We start from the raw sequence: 7,850 nt of genomic DNA, 5'->3' as shown, positions 1-7,850 counted from the left end.
TATAACTTAAAATCAGTAAAACATGCATGTGTTTTTTTTAATAAGAAAAAAAACATATATGTTATTCTTATTTAGAATAAAACGTGCATGCTTTTCTTTTTAGAATAGAATAGCACACACGTGTTTTCCTTTAAAAAATCACGTAAATGGTATGTCCCATATTTTTTGAGCCATAACAAGTACATGGTATTTGAATTTAATCTAACCATGTACATGTTTTAATTATTTTTTAGTTTTTGAGACACACGACCACTTTTTTGAGCCCCATCTTGGTGCACTTACCCTTATCCAAATAATTAATTAAAATATTTAAATTATCAAAAATAATTTGAAATTGTTAAATTCTATTGAAAACATAAATAAATATTAAAATTATTATCTCCCTATTGATCTACCTTAGCCTTAGAAATGTTGAAATTGGTTTAATTTGAAAGGGAACATGACATATGCAAAAAATGGTTTAATTTGAAAGGGGACATGACATCTGCAAAAGAACCTTTTAAATGTCTTGATATTTTTTTAACAATAATATCTTATTTGCCGATAGGCAATTCCCTCTGGGGTTGCAACCCCACCGGAATTGTCTCACGCCGCGAATTCAACACTTCCCGTTGCTGTCTATTTTTTTCCGATAGGTTTTCTGTGACAGCTCGTTTGCCGCATGTATAGGGTTTATCATGTAATCGTGTGAGAGCCTTTCCATTCCACCTGTGCTTGACGTTATGCTTGCGGGTTGCGTATCTATCCGGAGCCCATCTTCAATTGATTTGTCTCTGCTGGAGTTTCATTGAAAGCAGGTATCCCTTTTTCAACTGGTGCTTCCTAATTTAATACAACCAGATTGACATTATTCGTTGTAAATCTAATTTTTGCTTTCTATTTAGGAATTAAGAAGTGTATGTAATTGCAGGTTCAAGGGCATCATAATCCACAGTTTCTTTTTTGTAGTTCCATCGAAATCAGGTATGCCTCTTTCAACTGGCCTCTTTATAATCATTTCTTCAAAGATGCGAAGGTGTTTATTTCAAATATATGGTTTTTCTTATACATTACCAGTACAAGGGTTTGCACATGGTTTAATTCAATGATCGTCTGCGGGTTGAGTCTATGAATCGTTATTACTTTTTTGTTTTGGATTGGTTCACATTATTTACGGGTTATTCCATTCTCTACAAATTTCCATGGCTATAGTTGAAAGGTTAAAAAATACCGCCTAAGGGACTAGCTGACTCAAAACAGCCCAAGCCTATTTTAACTCCCCATCTAGCTTCAAATTGCAATTAAAAAAAAACAGCTTTTTAGGGTGAAATACTGGCAGAAGAGATATCTGAACACAGAGACAAGCAAGTGCTAAGAATTTCAGAGTCTAGACCTCTCTGATAACCTATAAGAATGCCCAGACTCAACACTGGTGACCAATAGGATCACCCACACAACATCAGTGACCAACAGGAGCACCCATATCCAGCGCTGGTGTCTCAGCCTAATGCCGGTGTCTAAATTGCTACAAAAGGTTTGAAAATTTCCAGGTTCCCAATTCCAGTCTTCTTCTGTCTGGTTATTTAGCCAGTGTACACATCTAGATATTCCAGGGATACACACTTTTAAACTTGCTATCTTATTTTGTTATTCCTTGACCCATGTATGGTCCAGGAGAAAAATTAAAAGATGTATTAGTCAGCTACAATTACCAGTCAGAAGCTTGACAACAAAAAGAGAACTGGCATTGATAGTTGGTTTGAATGAATGAGAAGGTTATGCTTTAGACTTGTGTAATTGTCTTTATAAATCTTAAACTTGTTTCTTACTTGCCCTGAATTTGCAACTGTACCTCCAATATAGTGAATCTATTTCATTACTTTTTGAAGACTCTCTGTAAATGGAATGGGATTTATAATTAATTTGTTTATTACCTTTTCCTCCATCGTATTGTATTCAAATATCAGAGAGAAAGATATTCAAAAACAGGGAGAATATTAGATCTATTATTAGAAAGGTTCGAGGATAAAATGGCAGGTTCCATTGTAATAACCAGAGCCTGCCATTGTAATAACCAGAGTACTATTGAGATACAATGCCCTAAATTTTGAGAGAGCCACTAAAAAGGACACATTAAGCTTCCACTATTTTAGTCATGCTTTTTGCCATACAAAGATTAGGCAGATCAAAAATGATTATCAAGATAGCCATATTAGAAGACAATCCCATTAAAAGATAGTCACATCAAAAGGGGTATATTGACAGTAAGGACCTGAAGCTATGGACCTACAATTCCTCCTCCATGGCAATTACCATATCTCAATGATACCGAAAATATATTTCTAATTATCTGACAATTTGTAGTTTGTTTTCACATTTAAACAAAACTGTCCTTATCACAAATGAAACCAGCACTATGCATCGCAGTTTAATAGTTACTAGATTCTTGAGCTCGAGACACAATTATTGCAGTCTCTTAAACGAAAAATATTGTTCTTATTTGAAATTTGTTTTCACGGTAGGCCAGTCTCCCTACAACTGATGCTTCTTTCTATTCACAATGTAAAAAAAATTATAGATCATAACGTTTATGTGTACCTTTAACCAAACTCAAAACTCCCTTCAGAGCTTGCTGCTTCAATCTATTTACAATAAACAAAAATTTGGCGTTAAACATATCGGGATTTCATAGTTACCAGATTCTTGACTTCCACGCAACATTTTTGCTGGCTCTTAAACAAAAATATTTGTTGCGAGTTGAAATTTGTTTGCATGCTCCAGACGAGTCTCCCTACAAATGCTGCTTCACCTAATTGAAATTGGATGCTGTTCATACAATACTGTTTGATTGTGAGTAGTTTTTCCTTGTTGTGGTTGAGATGAATGTGCTTAGATTTTCACATCAATATTCACTATAGAACTCAATGATTGATGCTTGACAGTCTTCGATGCATGCAAACCTCCAGGTTGGCCAGGTGTAATTCTCTGCATTGCTTGTAAGTCTTCTATGCATGCAAACCTCCAGGTTGGCCAGGTGTAATTCTCTGCATTTCTTGTAACACTGTTGTCGACAACCGGATTTCATTAACCTTCAATCCATCATCCACGTTTTCTCTACACCGCCTGTTGCTTCTTTTTTTTTTTTCTTTTCAAATATGTGGTGGTCCAATATTATCATCAGTCAACCGAAACATAATGACAAAAAGACTATATGAAAAATAAGCTTTTGGCATTTTCAAATGAGTGAGGACTCCTTAAGTAACCTTGTTGAACTAAAGTGTACACCTCAGCTATGCAGGGCATTTAAATTATTGTTTCGGGTAGCTGAGACTAGGAAATTAAGAAGTTATTTTTGATAAGTCTAGGAAATTTAAGCAGTTGTTATAGATAGCTGACTTGTAGAAGTTCCTTAGGCTGAGCTAGGAAAGATCAGAGGGTACTTGTTATAAATTGTTGCAATTTAAATGTTGAATGTGATCAAAATTGGAATGGGGTAAGACCACCTGTAGTGGAATGCTGGGCATTTGCAGGATTTTATATGGCATCTTTTACCGAGCATTACATTTTGAGGGTCTGTCCAATGATTGGGGCCTGTCTGGTTACTACCACTTTTCTCTCTTGGTCTTCCCCTTGTCACCTTAGATAATTTAAATAGCAAGATTGTAGTACCCTTAAGAACATGAGGCTTGGTATGAGCTACACACGTGCTAGCCATAATTTAGATTGAAAATATTTATTTGTAGAATGAGAAGAATGTTTATGGGTTGAAAAAATGTCCTCTATAATCTTGTGAAGAATTTAATAGCTTCAGAATAAAGAACGTAGTTTGCCAAAGGAGATTAAATGTGTTGGAAGAATAATGTGATGCTAGCTTTGCATTAAAAGGGAAGCGGTAGAGATCAAGTTGTAATGCGCATTTAGGTGCTAACGAATGATAAAGAAATGTTAGGTGACAGGAACATAGAGTTGCTACTTGCAATAGTGGATCGCATGTCTGAAGAATACACTAAGCGGCTGAACTTGGAAGCTTATTGAAATTGAGAACCATTATAAATATTACAGATTATTTATAATTTGGTTTACACTATATATGTGTAAAGAAATTAGAGGAAGAGATGCCTAAAAAGTCATTTGTCTAAAAGATTAAGAACTTGTACAAATGACACATCCATGTTGCACCCAAAATTTGTAAAATTGTTATCAAAATTGAAACCAAGTTTACATAGCAAAGAGCCAACCTTATTGGCTACTTAATAAATCATTCCAATCTATCTGATTTACCCTCTCAATAACCATTGAGAAACACACTCCAAAACACTAAGCAATTTGATCTACAACAACAAACATGATGGATTTGAACACCAAAACTATGCAAACAAACTTAGAGAGCTTATCATTGAAATTGTGAACAAGTTTGCAAAACAATGAGAAAAGTCTATTGGCTTCTCATCTCCACGTTACAATCTGATTCAAGACCTGCAAAATGAATTCCTACAGCAGCAAATAAAATTTCAGTACGTTGAATTGCAATTACTTTAAGCATTGTTTCCATGTCATTCAATACATGCTTCCTTCTTTTTGTATTCTGAGCTCAATTTCTTAAATTTTCTGAATTTTTTATGATTGTTTGCTAGATGACTCTCTTTCTGCATAAACAATACCCTAGGATGCATCTCGAGTCCCCTGTTTATGCCAGGAAATATCTCTGGTACAAAGTTAATATACATATCGATTTAAATTTTGATATTTTAGATGTTAATATACATCTGACCAAAATCCTATGTCAATTATGTCTTGATGGAGGTTCATACCCTGTTCTAAAGCTCCGATTTTTGTACAGGTTGGGACGAGGCTGCACAAGGTTGTGGAATCTGGCTTTACACCTGTCAGCTGCATTTTCTGAAAAGTCTCTAAGGCCTTTTGAAAAATTCTATTCTATCCATATCCTGTAATCACCACAACAGTTTGAATGCCTTGTACATGCTTCCGCATTTTGCATACATGTCAACCGATGCACTTCCAACTATAACATCTAAAAATACTCTTTTAATTATGTTTTGATGGATTACTGTACCCAGTTCCAAAACTCCAAATTGAACAGAGGCTAGCAGAATGGTTGTAAAGGTTGAGGAGTTTGGCTTTACACAAACCCCTTTCTTTTTCTTAAAAGTTTGTAAGGCTTTTTCAATGAATGCATAAAGACAGCATTCAGTTTCACTAGCTTTGTGGATGCTTGCACTGATATTTTGGTGTTGTCACTACTAAGTAGTGTTATTTTAGTAGTTAGCAGAACTTTTTGTCTGTTTTTGTCAAAATAGTTAAAAAGCTCTCGTGATCTTAAACTCAATATAAATACTTCTGAAACTTAATATAAATACTTCTTATACTCAATATAAATACTTCATTTATGTGCATATTTTAATACAATGAGAAAAAAATTGATTTCCAATAAATTCCAAATAGTGTATATGTAAAGGAAACATGGAGCAACAAGGTTGTTATTTATAGGATACATTTTTTATTTACTTGCATAAGAGTTCGATATTATGTAACTGCATTTTCAGGCATGATGTTCTTCATCTTCATCTAAGAAATTGCTATCGGCAATACAAATTGGACCTTTCTGAGGTCCAACCGCTAGTATAAACATTTTCCTATCTCAAAGAGCATTCTCTTGAGTGATTTAGTCAGTTATCATGGTTATTTTTGCGCATTCAATATGATAAAAAAAATCCAGTCTAAATCCAAATTTCCTTTAATCTACGGTTCACTAATTTATTTCATTGTAATCAAGGATCCCTAGAATAGGTTAGTGGCTTTCTATTATGGTTCCAATCTATATCTTTGACACATAAATACAAAGGGTTTTTAGGGATAACATTTTATCCTCTATATTGTAGAAAATAAGATTTCCAATAAATAACGCTCGTCACATATCGTTCCTCACTTAGATATAATTCAAAACCTAGATGGATAAACTCAGACCCACATATAAGGAAGCATATTCAATAATAAAAATCATTCATATTGACACCAACAATAATATTAAATGTAGCCAATGTAGTCTCCACAACCATTTCATCCCCATTATCCCTTCATCTTCTCTATATTATATGATCCAGGCATGATCCAGGCGGATATGCTCAAAATAGTTTCAAATTCCATGTGGCACCTCATAGAAGTAAATCCAGCCACATGGAAGTAAGTCAAGGTTTGGCTGGTTAAAATGTGTGTTACAAGGTTTGAACTATGAACCTCCCATCTCCTATTTCTTATGCACTGCTACCAAGCCATTTGCTTTCCTTGAGTTCTCTTTTCGGTGGTTTCTATTTAACTTCTACGCTAAGGATAGTTCATTTGCTAATTTCAATTGGTTAAGCATTGTAATGTTAGCATTTTTATACAATCAGTCATAGATCCTAACATCAGATGAATATATCTTATCATTTGTTTTTGTTTCCTTCTCCATTAAACTAAGATCATATTAATAATATACATAATTAAACAAGAATCACGTATTGAAAATTAATTGAACAAAGTTTATTTGCTAAACTCTTCCAATTAACCCCAATCCATTGCATTGACACATCACTTACACTACATAATAACTATGATGAAAATTCTATTTTTCTAGATTAGATGATCCCTTGACATGATTTTTTTCTTGTAGAGTTGAAACATAATTTATGCATGATTTGATTAACAATAATAATCTTATCATTAATGGAGTGAATGACAAAAATAAATTCTCTATCGTTGGAAACTCAACCAAAACCTAAGAAGTTACACAAACCCCTTCCAACAACACTCTAATAATATCAAACCTAGTGATATCCTAGAGTTTCCTCCTTGAAATAATTACTTAACATATTTTGACGAAATTATCACCATGGTAGCATTGAGTTCCTCAAAAGGAGATTCCCACCCTAACCAAACTGCTCTTAGGACCCCTAATGTCACATTTACACAAAAGGAAATTCTTCATAATATTTACCTTGTATATTTATAAATTTGTTGTTTATTAACAATAATTATTGTGAATGAATCCTTATTCAAGCCTCATTGAATCTAAATCTGCTTATACTAGAATTATATAATAATACATATATTTATAAATTTGTTGTTTATTAAGAATAATTATTGTGAATGAATCCTTATTCAAGCCTCATTGAATCTAAATCTGCTTATACTAGAATTATATAATAATACATTTGTAACAATGGGAATCATAATGATAATACCTCACTATAATTGTAGATTTGAAGTGTTATATTAGTACCTATATTGAGACCTTGTATAATATTATCTTGCCTATACAAATTAGCCCTAAACCTACCCAAATTCTAGATCATGTAGTACCAATATAGAAAGATTCATATCTTCTTCTTGAAAGGCCCTAGATAAATGAGTTTAAATAAATAGGTGTTCCATACTGCACTAATATGTTGAATTTATGCATTAACCTTCTATGAGATACAATTCCTCACTCTATGTTCAAATCAAGTTATGATTTTTTTGATTTTTTTTTATCATGGATTATTTTAATTAGATCAATTTGAAATGCCAGTAGTACAACATAAAGATTTGATGTGATAAATGTGTAGACGTCTTGAGAGCAATGCACTACTACATTACCCATGTATCCCACCCTCCTATTCATGTATAACTAGCCACCCAAGGGACAAAGTCCAAATTTAAAAAATAACTTAAATTAGAAGGTATTTTTAGTGGGTAATAGTTAGTGGTACTTTATTTTTGGCCTTGGTAAATGATTAGCATGGTCTGATATAGCTTATTTCAAATTCTATAATTTTTCTATGCTTGCTTTTTCTTTTCCCTATTTTCTTAGGCATTTCCAAAACTGGTTCAAT

General features: G+C 33.3%; 1 long non-coding RNA gene across 1 annotated transcript; it reads left to right on the top strand.

Annotated features, from left to right (window-relative positions):
• Positions 1 to 526: 526 nt before the first annotated feature.
• On the top strand, positions 527 to 5,196 carry LOC131026793 (uncharacterized). The gene is made up of 3 exons (XR_009102384.2): positions 527 to 797; positions 911 to 963; positions 4,820 to 5,196. It is a non-coding gene; the product is annotated as an uncharacterized LOC131026793 (long non-coding RNA).
• Positions 5,197 to 7,850: the final 2,654 nt, after the last annotated feature.

This window comes from Cryptomeria japonica, chromosome 1 (genome assembly GCF_030272615.1).
Source record: "Cryptomeria japonica chromosome 1, Sugi_1.0, whole genome shotgun sequence".
Classification (NCBI taxonomy): Eukaryota; Viridiplantae; Streptophyta; class Pinopsida; order Cupressales; family Cupressaceae; genus Cryptomeria; species Cryptomeria japonica.
This window is presented reverse-complemented; position numbering and strand designations above follow the sequence as displayed.